General features: G+C 38.2%; 1 protein-coding gene across 3 annotated transcripts in view; it reads right to left on the bottom strand.

The window, feature by feature from the left end:
- The window catches only part of SLC9A9 (solute carrier family 9 member A9), a 766,376-nt gene that overhangs the window by 710,378 nt on the left and 43,683 nt on the right, over positions 1-12,315 (bottom strand). The window contains exons 1-2 of one of the 3 annotated variants that reach the window (XM_042954874.1): positions 7,627-7,655; positions 4,816-4,906 (exon numbers count right to left, since the gene is read on the bottom strand). The exons of the other annotated variants lie outside the window; for them this stretch is intronic. The gene's annotated coding sequence lies outside the window, so the exon portion shown is untranslated. Of the gene's footprint in view, positions 1-4,815; positions 4,907-7,626; positions 7,656-12,315 lie in introns of those variants that run through there. 3 annotated transcript variants of the gene reach the window in all.

Here is a 12,315-nt window from a genome sequence, read left to right as displayed (position 1 = left end):
AGGATGATGTTAGCTGTGGGCTTTTCATAAATGGCCTTTATGATCTTTAAGTATGTTCCTTCTATCCCGACTTTCTCAAGTGTTTTTATTAAGAAAGGGTGCTGGATTTTGTCAAAGGCCTTTTCTGCATCGATTGACAGGATCATATGGTTCTTCTCTTTTTTTTTGTTAATGTGATGTATCACGTTGATCGATTTGCGAATGTTGAACCAGCCCTGCATCCCAGGAATGAATCCCACTTGATCATGGTGAATAATTCTTTTTATATGCTGTTGAATTCGATTTGCTAGTATCTTATTAAGAATTTTTGCATCCATATTCATCAGGGATATTGGCCTGTAGTTCTCTTTTTTTACTGGGTCTCTGTCTGGTTTAGGAATCAAAGTAATACTGGCTTCATAGAATGAGTCTGGAAGTTTTCCTTCCCTTTCTATTTCTTGGAATAGCTTGAGAAGGATAGGTATTATCTCTGTTTTAAATGTCTGGTAGAACTCCCCTGGGAAGCCATCTGGTCCTGGACTCTTATTTGTTGGGAGATTTTTGATAACCGATTCAATTTCTTCGCTGGTTATGGGTCTGTTCAAGCTTTCTATTTCCTCCTGATTGAGTTTTGGAAGAGTGTGGGTGTTTAGAAATTTGTCCATTTCTTCCAGGTTGTCCAATTTGCTGGCATATAATTTTTCATAGTATTCCCTGATAATTGTTTGTATCTCTGAGGGATTGGTTGTAATCATTCCATTTTCATTCATGATTTTATCTATTTGGGTCATCTCCCTTTTCTTTTTGAGAAGCCTGGCTAGAGGTTTGTCAGTTTTGTTGGTGGGAATGCAAATTGGTGCAGCCGCTCTGGAAAGCAGTGTGGAGGTTCCTCAGAAAATTAAAAATAGACCTACCCTATGACCCAGCAATAGCACTGCTAGGAATTTATCCAAGGGATACAGGAGTACTGATGCATAGGGGCACCTGTACCCCAATGTTTATAGCGGCACTCTCAACAATAGCCAAATTATGGAAAGAGCCTAAATGTCCATCAACTGATGAATGGATAAAGAAATTGTGGTTTATATACACAATGGAATACTACGTGGCAATGAGAAAAAATGAAATATGGCCTTTTGTAGCAACATGGATGGAACTGGAGAGTGTGATGCTAAGTGAAATAAGCTATACAGAGAAAGACAGATACCATATGGTTTCACTCTTATGTGGATCCTGAGAAACATAACAGAAACCCATGGGGGAGGGGAAGGAAAAAAAAAAAAAAAAGAGGTTAGAGTGGGAGAGAGCCAAAGCATTAGAGACTGTTAAAAACTGAGAACAAACTGAGGGTTGATGGGGGGTGGGAGGGAGGGCAGGGTGGGTGATGGGTATTGAGGAGGGCACCTTTTGGGATGAGCACTGGGTGTTGTATGGAAACCAATTTGACAGTAAATTTCATATATTAAAAAATAAAAAAAAAATAAAAAAAAATAAAAAAAGAATCACGGTAATAATTTTAAAAAGCCATACATGTGAAATTGTAAATAAATTACTATTTTGGTTGAAAAAAAAAAAAAAAAAAAAACAATTTCCCTACAGATTTTAATAGATGAAAATTTGCTTTGGGGAATCAAGTGACTGGTTACCCTGATGACTGCCAATCAAGAATCTGATGATCTTTTTTTAAAAAATTTTCTAAGCCTATTTAATTATTTTGAGAGATTGCATGCACGAGCAGGGGGTAGGGGTTGGATGTGGGGGAGGGGCAGAGAGAGAGGCAGAGAAAGAATCCCAAGTAAGCTCCACACTTGGCATGGAGCCTGACATGGGGCTTAATCCCATGAACCATGAGATCATGACCTGAGCCAAGACCTAAGAGTTGGACACTTAACCAACTGAACCACTCAGTTACCCCTAGAATCTGGTGATCTTTAACCAAACATTCTTTCTTCTTTTTTATATCTGATTCAACAATAATTATGTAATCATTCTTCTAACTACAAAATTTCTTACAAGAAAGCATCTTTCAGTTGGCTAATATACACTTTTTCAGGTCTTTACCTTGCAGCAAAGTTCTAATAAACCTCGACACATGCTCATAACTAAATTGCCTGAAAAGCTTTATTTAACATTGTAATAGAAAATTAGAGTTGTAATAGAAGTTATCACAAGGATGTGGGGAGCACTTGAATTTTGGATGTATGAGTGGGTGGGGGTGGAGGAGGAAGGCATTCATTCAGAAGTGACATCTAAATTGAATACTACAGAATGAGTAGAACAAAGGGCAGTAGAGAGATGGGAGGAGTCTGAGACAGTAGCTAAGAAAAAGACCTAGAAGGGAAAAAGTATTATCTGTGTAGCAGGTGGCTACCCTGCCCATGTACATTGGGCTTGAAAATGTCCTGTTCTCCAGAGCACATTCACCTTGCCTGTATCTGCATCTAAACCTGAGATTTCCCCCAGGAAGCAGAAGGGCATTCTTCCCTTTTTTGGGAAATGCTGGTAAAAAACCTGGAAGGAATATAACATCCCCAAGGGTTGTCCTCAACCAATGACAGAGTGGTGTAGCTGATACATAAATTCCCCCATTTATTCTCCCCTTGGATGGGATAATTCTAAATATGTTTCACAGTGTTTCCCAGAATTTCCCCAGGGATTTGGCGCCAGTCCAACTGTGGGCACTGGGTTCCTTTTCCTGTGTCACTGCCCCACTCCCCACCAGTATGTTCTGAGCTTCCCAAATAAAGTGCTTTGCACACCAGGCCTTGTCATAGGGTCTGTTCTGGGGAATTCAGACTGAACAGCCTGTTTGGGATAATTGCAAGCAGTTAAGCAACAGAGAGAACTTGTGATATGCAAAAAGGTAAAAGCAAGGTTGGGCTAGAGTATGTAAGGCCCTGATTTGCCATATTCAGCAGATAAAAATCACGATGCCCAATTAACCTTTAATTTCAGATAAACAACAAATAACTTTTTAAAATAAGTATGAATCGGGCATAGTTATACTAAAAAATACTGTTTACCTAAATTAAATTTACTGGGTATCATGTATTTTATCTGGCATTGCTATGGGATCTAAAAACGATTTGGAGCTTTATCAGTAGGACACTTTGGTTCCAGTGTGGAACATGGGTTTGAGAAAGGCTGGAGAAACCAGTGAGAAGACATAACCACTGCCCAGAGATGAGGCCTGGGTCTGGGGCTTTCAGGGAGATGGGAGAAGTAGATGGAAGGCATAAGGGAAAGTTATCTGCACTTAAACTAGCTGCCAGGGCAAAATAACTATCTCATTAGACAGGATGGGAAAAGACTACCAAAAATGAGTGCAAAGTCCTGAAAATGCCCCCAGAGTGTTCAGAAAAAGACATCAAACTATCAATGCAAGGCCTCCCTTCCTTTCCTCCTTGATGTGCTCATGCCCATGGAGTAGAATGCCCTTTTTCAGGCCAAAGCACCTTGCCCCCTGAATCAAACTACAGGAGTAACTATAGGCCTGAGCACTCCTCCTGAAGCTCTCTGATGACCTAAATTACAATGGGCTCAGCTCAGCCCTGTCCCCAGATGAGCCCTTGACCAGAGCCTCTGGAAATTACCAGATGTACATGGCAAGGGACACTAAGGAAAAGCAAATTCTCTTTAGCTTATTTTCTCTTTGTTGGTGTTGTTCCCTGAGATGGACCTTGCCCTATACGATAACCCCAGCCATGGTGCACACATTCCTCAGAATGATGTCACAGAAAATCCAGTCTCAACATGGAAAGGGATAGGAAGCACATTTGGAATCACACGGTGTTCTCTGTGTGAAGAGCTCTTCAGTTTCATTTCAACTTTCATGAAGGAAATTCTATTCCTGTGGGAAACCACTTCAAAAACAATATATTGAAAAAGAAAGAAGAAAAATGAACTCCATTATACCAATGGTACATTCCTTTCTTCTGTTTTGCTCTGTTTCTCCCACTTGTAAAATGCACACCAAAGACTATTAGAGAATATAATTTGAACTGCTTCATTCCAAAGTTAAAGTGTTGAGAGATTAAAAAAAAAAAACTACAGTGAAATAAAAACAGGTCTCCATTCTTTAACACTTGAATTTGATTATAACTTTCAGTTCTGAAATTTGAAATTGTACAGGGCTATTTCCTCAAACTAAATTATACATACTCTTATCAGACACTAAAAAGCATGAGTAGTTATCTGGAAATTATGTGTTTTCTACCCACATTCACATACGCACACAGAGACTGTAGTATAAGCAATTTGTATAAGACAAGCTATTGATCACACATTCATCTACCCCATAATAGTCAAGTTGGCATCCCAGGGTCTCTGGGTCTACTCTGTGCCAAAGATCATTTTGATTGTTTACATATAGTATATATATAATTCTCATAAAAACCTCATAGGGTGGATATTCCTCTCCCCACTTTACAATGTAGAAATTGAGGCTCAGAAGGGTTAAATAACTTTCCCAAGGTCACACAGTGTATAAGTGACATGTATGGGGTGAATTGTGTCCCTTACAAAATTCATATGTTGAAGTCCTACCCTTCAGTACCTGAGAATGTAATTGTATTTGGAGATATGGTATTTAAGAAATAATTAGGTTAAAATGAAGTCATTAGTATGGACCCTAATTCAATATGATTGTGGTCCTTATAAGAAGAGAGAGACATTGTGGAAAGACCATGTGAGGACACTGAGAAAGCAATCATCTACAAGCCAAGCAGAGAGGCCTGAGGAGAAACTGACCTAGCCAACTCCTCAATCTTGGACTTCTAGCCTCCAGAATTATAAGAAAATTAATTTCTATTGTTTAAGCCACCCAGTGTATGTTACCTTGTAATGACAGTCCTATAGCAGCCAACCCAGAATTACCATCTGATTTGCAATTTTCCTGAAATCATCATTTTTCACCAGAGAATCAGGTCTGGGAGAAAATGGGGTTAAGGGAGAATTAATTTTACTTAATATTCAATGTGCCAAGGCAAACTAGGGTTTAGCTCAAGGTAACCAAATTACCCAAGATGGCCCAATGTGGGGGTTGTGGTGGTAAATGTGGTGATGTTGGGAGTTCTAGGGAGGAAGGGCAGTAATAACTCAAGCCCAGAAGAGCTAGTGATAGCATTTTTCCTTCAGGTAATCAGTTTATTAAATCAGACCTCAGACGATGACCAGGATCTCAGATGCAGGATCCAGGCCCTGTCATGTAACCCAGCACGGGGAATTGGAAAAAGTTTAGTAAGGGTCCCCAAGTCACCCTCTCTCCCACCAATTTTCCATATATTGCACTGAAGCCTTGATGACTAAGTTATTAGGCCCCTCTTCTGGTCCAACATGGATCTGCTGGGGTAAGGGAGGGCAGAGCAGAAACTGGGCCCATGCCTGGTGACCCAGACAAGCTCCCCAAAATGCTGAAGGGGGCCAATTCTCCTCCTCATGATGAATTTTTCCTTCTCAGAATTTCCTCCCAAAGGAGAGAAAGGGAGCACAATTATCTATGGAATCCAGTTTGCTTAGATGTCACTTTAAATGAATAGGAGCCAGCTTCAAATAAAACAACTACTCCCTCTTTCTGGTTTCCCGGGGCAGAGTCTGTGATTTTCTCCACCTACTCTTCCCCACTCTCCTACCACTATTACAGGTGAGGGTTCTCAGCCCTGCATCTTCTGGCCTTGATGGATACCCAGTTCAGCTCATAAATCCCTCTCTTACAAATCTCATTTTTTTCTATCAGTTACCAAACTTCCCCCAAAAATATTCTCAAGTCTTTGTAATTTGATATCTGTGATATGCAAGCTGCCCAAAACCCAAGGCTTGGGCAAGAGCTGTTTCTTCCCAGACTTAAGGGCTGTACTAGGCTTTATAGTTCCCTAGAGAACTGGAATGCTGAACAGAAAACTGAGGCAGAAACAGTACTGGCCTTCATCAATCTCTTGGGGCAGGTACTTATCAGCATGGAACTCCTGAGTTTTTAATATACAGGGCCCCAAGGCTTGCTAAATACTGAACCTGAAACTGTACTCCACTTTACCTCTCACTGTCCCCCCACTGGCAAGATGAAAGCTCTAATGCTCCTGTTTGGTCCTACTATGGTCAGAGTCAGCCAGAATAGGACTCTGCAGATCCATCTTTACTTCACCTTTTCTTGAGTAGACAATGAAGTAACTTTATTTAAAAACTTGACTAATGTTTAACTCTTGGCATTTTGAACCTTTTATTCAGTGATGTATAAAAGAGTTTATTAATTTATTTGGGGCCTGACAGATATAAGGGAGACTTCCCTACTTTTAGCCAAATATTCACCTAAAGTATTCTAGAAGAAAAATAAGAAGTAGGGGGAGATGAGGAAGAAGGAAACAAGGAAAGGGAGGTGTAGGGAAGAGGAAGGAAGGGAAAATTTCCAGCTCTTTGGATCTAATGGACTAATCTGCTTCTCTTGCCTGTTAGGGGTGAGTGGTCTGTTTAACTTCAGTTCTGTCTAGATAATGAGCAGATAACAGCATACCTACCCCTTGCATAGAATCTCATGATGTCTGCTATATCCTAGGGCTTCATTATCCTTGGCATGGGTCTCTCTAGGCCTGTAGCCTTTCACTGTGTGATTCCTTAGAAGGACCTTGTGAAAAGGTGAGCAAGTAGTGCCTGATCCCCAGGTATTCTCAGCCAAAATCCAAAGGTGGATCTGACTTCTTTCTTTTGAGCCCTTAACAGAACTCCAGTTTCTTGGTATTACTTGGCTCAGAATAGTATTATAAGAACTACACTTATCAAGTTGGCCCTCCTGGATTTCCCTGGCATAGTAAAAATAGATATGGCTTCCCTGTGTCTAGGTTCAGATTTGCTGATGTGACTGTCAGCCCTTCTTGGGTCAAGAGTTCAAGATATACAGATGTAATCAACTGAATGTTTGTGTCCCCACAAAACTGATATATTAAAGCCCTATCCCCTAATGTGATTATATTTGGGAATAGGGCTTTTATAGAAATAATTAAGGTTAAATTAGGTCATTAGGGTAGGGTACTAATCCAATAGGATTAGTGTACTTGTAAGAAACATACCAGAGCTTTCACTCTCTCCCCTGTGAAGGTACAGTGAGAAGAGAGCTGTCTATGAGCCAGAGAGAAAGCCATTACTAGAAACAAAACCTTGCCAGACACTGATGTTGGACTTTCCAGCTTCCAGAACTTTTAAGAAAATAATTTTCTGCTGTTTAAACCATGTGGTCTGTTGTATTTTGCTATGGAAGCCTGAGAAGACTAAAACAAAAGAGTAAAACATATGCCTCAGTTTTCCAGGGAAAATATAAAGGGAACTTTGATTTCCATGTGTATATGATTAGACAATCTACAAAGGTTGTCACAATCATTATTTTAAAAGTTTCTAACTGCAGACCTAAATGGTACATTATGATACTCATTTTACAAAAGGGAAAACAGGATAGAAGAAGGAAGGTGATTCGTGCAGTGTCAAATGTAAGGGAGGGGGTCAAAATCGGAACTCATACCGAGACCGCTGTTCTCTGCACAAAACTAAGCTGCTCTATAACAATCAATCTTCACACCATGATGTCATCTGCAAATTTGATAAGAAGGTTTCAATGTCTTCACACAAACAATAAAAGTATTTAACGGGGGAGTTGTTACTTACACTTTCTAACCTGAAGACGACAAATGGGTTTCATCTTGCAAGCCAATTGATTTTTTGGCAGTGGCTGCCAATCCTGTGTATTGACAAGGGTTGTGAGGTCATGTTAGGAAAGAAAATCTGGATTATCTATCAACATTGGTCACAGGCACAGTGAGTGTGAAGCATGTAAACCTGGGATTACACATGCTACTCCAACCCCCAAGACAACATGGAGTCCTCATGGATGAACAAAAATGCTTTCCAGCATGAAGAACAAAAATATATTAACAAGGTCAGCCAAGGATAATTTTTTTTCTTAGAATTATTTTTTGAGTTACGTCTCTCTGATCGCTTCTCCCTCAATTTTCATTCTTCTCTGTCAGAATCGAAAGCTGGGGCCTTGAAACTAAATTTCAAAATAAATTTCTTACATGAAATTTTGTGTAGGAGATAACTAGTGTCTAAGAGACAAGTTCTTCAAGATTTTACAATAAACACAGAAGCAGATTTCATGAAGGACTGAGAAGGAGGAAAAAAATGGTTCTCAAGAACATTCATAGCAACTGTTTCATGGTTGGTAGAACAATTGGATATATAATCAGGGAGTAAACAACTTTGATTATAGTGGATTATACCAAGAGACATAATAATATGGCTGTAATTATATATCAGCAGTTGTGCCTCAAATTCTTTTGGAAAATAGCTACTACAAGTTTTACAGAAATAGATTCAAGATAACAAGAAACATAAAGATCACAGTAAAAGCCCTTTGAGACTAAAAAAGTGGCATTTTGCCTCTCCCCATTCTTCAAATCTTAAATATTTTCAGAAATAAATCCTTACTGTATATGACAGTAAACTACAAAGCATGTCCAGCTAATTTTCCCCCTAATTATTCAGTCCTGCATAAGCTAGATGCATGCTTTCAAAACAGATACATGCTTAAAATTATTTAAGAAATAAAATGGCTCAAATAAGACTAACTTATCAATACTTAATAACAGAAGCAACTTCATATAACTACTTTTCTTACCAAAGCTTATCAAATGCCACTTTCATTGACCAAAACTGATAAAAGCTGTTTTTATTATAGAAACTAGAGATACATAAAGATCTTAGAAAAAAATTAGAACCTGTTTTAATTCCATCTTGTTGATTTTTTAAGAATAACTTCTGATTCTTGAAGATAAAGCTTTTCCCATTAATTTTGAAAAGTAATACTCCTAAAGGTTTTATCGGAGCCTTCCACAACTTGGGTTCTATGACCTAGATGTTCTCTACTCCTAGTATTTATGTTCCTGAGAAAACCTCGCTGGTAACGTAAATAATGAAGTCAAACTTCTGATCTTTTTGTAAAATAAAAGTAAATTATAAAATTGGTACACAGAAAAATTGAGAAAGTGTGAAGCTCTAGCAAAAGCACTTAAATTTCATGTAAAAACTAAGGAAGAAGATCCAAACCCACTTAGTGACAGGTTTGATTTCAGAAAAATGAGACACTCTTCTTATTTCACAAAGTACTTATTTTCAAATTTTCAAATACTCTTTCTCTGAAAATAGGGCTCAAATGAGGTAAGAGAAAATAAACCTGAGTTCTAAAAATACACAAAGGCCTCAAACAATACATTTTCTTAAAGTCATAGAATTGGACACTTAAAATACTCCATTGGGTTTGTATCAGAAGTAGTTAACTTTTTGATACAAGTTATTGGACAGAAAGTAATAATAATATCTTAACTTTGTTAAGTGCGTTAGTGCTCCCAATTCACGCATGTCATTGGTGCCCCCTTCCTGCTTGGTCTGGGGGAGACTGACCTGACCTCTGCTTGGTGAAAGCTCTGAGCTTTCCTCAAATTTCCCACAGGTACAAATTTCCCACAGGAACAGAGAATATTCCATACTCTTAAGGTCACTTTGGCTTCCAGGCTATTTCTGCCCAATTCCAGTGTTAACTCAGATGCAAGATATCCCCTTTCTTGAGTTCCACAAAAATTCTACTCTCAGAAAGCTTGTGAAAGTGTGCAGAATTTCTGAAGATCTGGGGCGTCATGAGAGACTTGGAAGGGGTTTATATTGCAGCACATAGGTAATCTCAGATGAACAGATTCATCTCTATTCTTTTCCTGTGGTTCAGTTTCTTCAACACTGGGAATGTACACCTGCCCATCTCCCTATACTTACGGGTGACTATAGCCTCCCTGCCTCCCTCACTTCTTGCCCCCTACACTTAGGAGCAAACCAACTCCTCTTTTCGTCTAGAGCCACAAATTCTCCAACAAAATATCCATCAGGATACCATCTGTGCCTGAATATAAGAGATCCAAGAATGCATTTTCCAAAAGAGAAGATCCCCTTTAAAAAGTTTCTGGCCAACATTAAATGATTGATATAGGAGAAATAGTCAAATGTCTTTTTACGGTATTGAGTTTATCAATTGAATCACACAATCATATTTAAAAACACACATGAACCTATACCGCTTTATAAAATACTGGGTTTTTATCCTCATTCTCACAGTTCATGAAAATTCTTCACAACTGACATGAGTGTCTTTGCCATCAATAGAGCCATTGTTAAGTCATCTGACACAGTTCCTCCAAACACATCAAGTTCGTTTCTTTCTAACTAGTTGGAAGTACAGCATTTTTAATCCTGCCAGACTGCTTAAACTGAAATTTTATCCCAGGTCGTAAGAATCAACTTGTTATTTATGTTCTCCATAATGTAACCATTTAATTTATTGCTTTTTAAAGTGACACTTAAGCCTTATTTACAATGACATTCAACACTTACAATTCAGAGGTCACCCTAGGGAATAATGATTATAGTAGCGGGGTTAAATTTCTTTGCCTTCTTTTTTTTTTTTTTTTTTTTTTTTTAATAACCAAGAATCTCAGGTGACCTTTATAAATAACTGAAATTAAAACTGATTGAAGCTGTTTCAGACATATACTCCCTAAATAGTTATTTGTTGCCCAACTATTGAAAGAATGATGTATGAGACTTGAATTTAAGGTTGCTCTCTTTTTTGGAGGGATAATTTTGAGGGGGAAAAAAACTGCAAACTCTCACCTTATAACCTAGCACATAGGCAACTGTCCCTTAACTTCTTCCCTAGAAGGACTGTGGGGCCAATTGTTAAAATTTTCCTTATTATCCATACACTAACTATATCATTTAATATTTGTAACAGGGCAAATATTAATCCTATGTTACAGATGAAGAAACTAAAGTTCAAAGAAACATAATGACTTGCCTAGTGTCAGATCACTTGACAGTGGGTGAAGACTAGTCAAGTGGTTTTCCTTAGAATAAAATAAAAACAAAACACAATAACCTTTCAAAGTTGCTAAGACAGTAAATCTTAAATGCTATCACCACAGAAAAGAAACTGTAATTATGTGAAGTGATGGCAGTGTTAGCTAATGTTCTGGGATGATCATTTTGCAATACATAAGTGCATAAAATCAACATAGTGTACACTTTAACATACATGATGTTGTATGTCAATTATATCTCATTAAAGCTGGGGGAGAAAACGTGTATAATGACCTCATAGTACTGTTGTAATAATAGAAAAATGAAAGACCACCAAATTAATGATTAAAAAAATAATAATGCAATAACCTGGATAATGGTCTGTGATGAAGAGGAATGCTTTTCCAGCAATTGACTTTGTAGTCTAAAAAATAAATATAATTCTTTATGTATTCTTTCATTGCCTGATATTTTAAAACATCCCTTGGAATTCTTTTCAAGGCCTTTCTGGTTTTACCTGTAATTGGATCATTTACTACCAAATTCAAAGGTTTAAATAATTATTTTCTTTTGCTTTAATTTTCACATTTTTTAAAGAATTTGTGACTATGTTAAATAAGAAATCATCCAACTGATACTTGTTTATTTTTAAAACTAAAATGACACATTATTTCAGTCTTTCCAAGGAAGTTTTTGTTCTCATTGCTAGACTGATGTAATGGATTTTTTTTTCTTAAGAATCTCGGGGACAATTCAACAGGAGGAGGGCATTCAGAGATAAGACTGCTCTTCTCAGGGGAGAACAGGCCTGATGGTAGGCAGGACTTTGATAGGGGTAGGGTTTGGGCTGAGGACTGTGAAATTTGGGGTGTGTGTGTGTAAGAAAGAGCACCACCTGCAAAGAAAAAGGGGTGGGGAGACAGGTTGATTTTTAAACAGCTACTCCAAGGATGAAAACATTGAGGAGAGCTGCTGTTAGATCTACGGGAGCCTTGCTGTACAATGCACAATGTGAAATGACTGTGCCACCCCTATGAAAAACACAGCAAAGTCCAAGTTTCTTTGCTCTTTCATACAGACACGAAAATACTTTGTGCTTTGTGTACAAATCCCTTTTGGGGTAAACGAGAGAGCACAAAGAAGAGGTAGCCAAGCTAAATTCTTTAAACAGAGGCTGAGTGGAGCCCAGGACCCGGGACTGCTAAATTCTGGATTCAGACCAAACTTTTAACATTTTTAAATGCCAAATACTTTGCTTTTGTCCTCATTCAGGAAACATAAGACCTGAGCAATTTTCATGGTTTCTAAAATGAATCCAAACTGAAAGAAGACATCAGTTCATGCATAACAAAAACTCTGTCTCATAGATTGGAGTGCCTACATCTTTACCATGGTCACCTCCTCAGCTTGAACTCCAAACATCATCAGAAACCACCTAATTAGTTCACTGTA

Source organism: Panthera leo, chromosome C2, assembly GCF_018350215.1.
Source record: "Panthera leo isolate Ple1 chromosome C2, P.leo_Ple1_pat1.1, whole genome shotgun sequence".
Lineage (NCBI taxonomy): Eukaryota > Metazoa > Chordata > Mammalia > Carnivora > Felidae > Panthera > Panthera leo.
The sequence above is the reverse complement of the archived record's forward strand: the minus strand, read 5'-3'. Positions and strand labels throughout refer to the sequence as shown.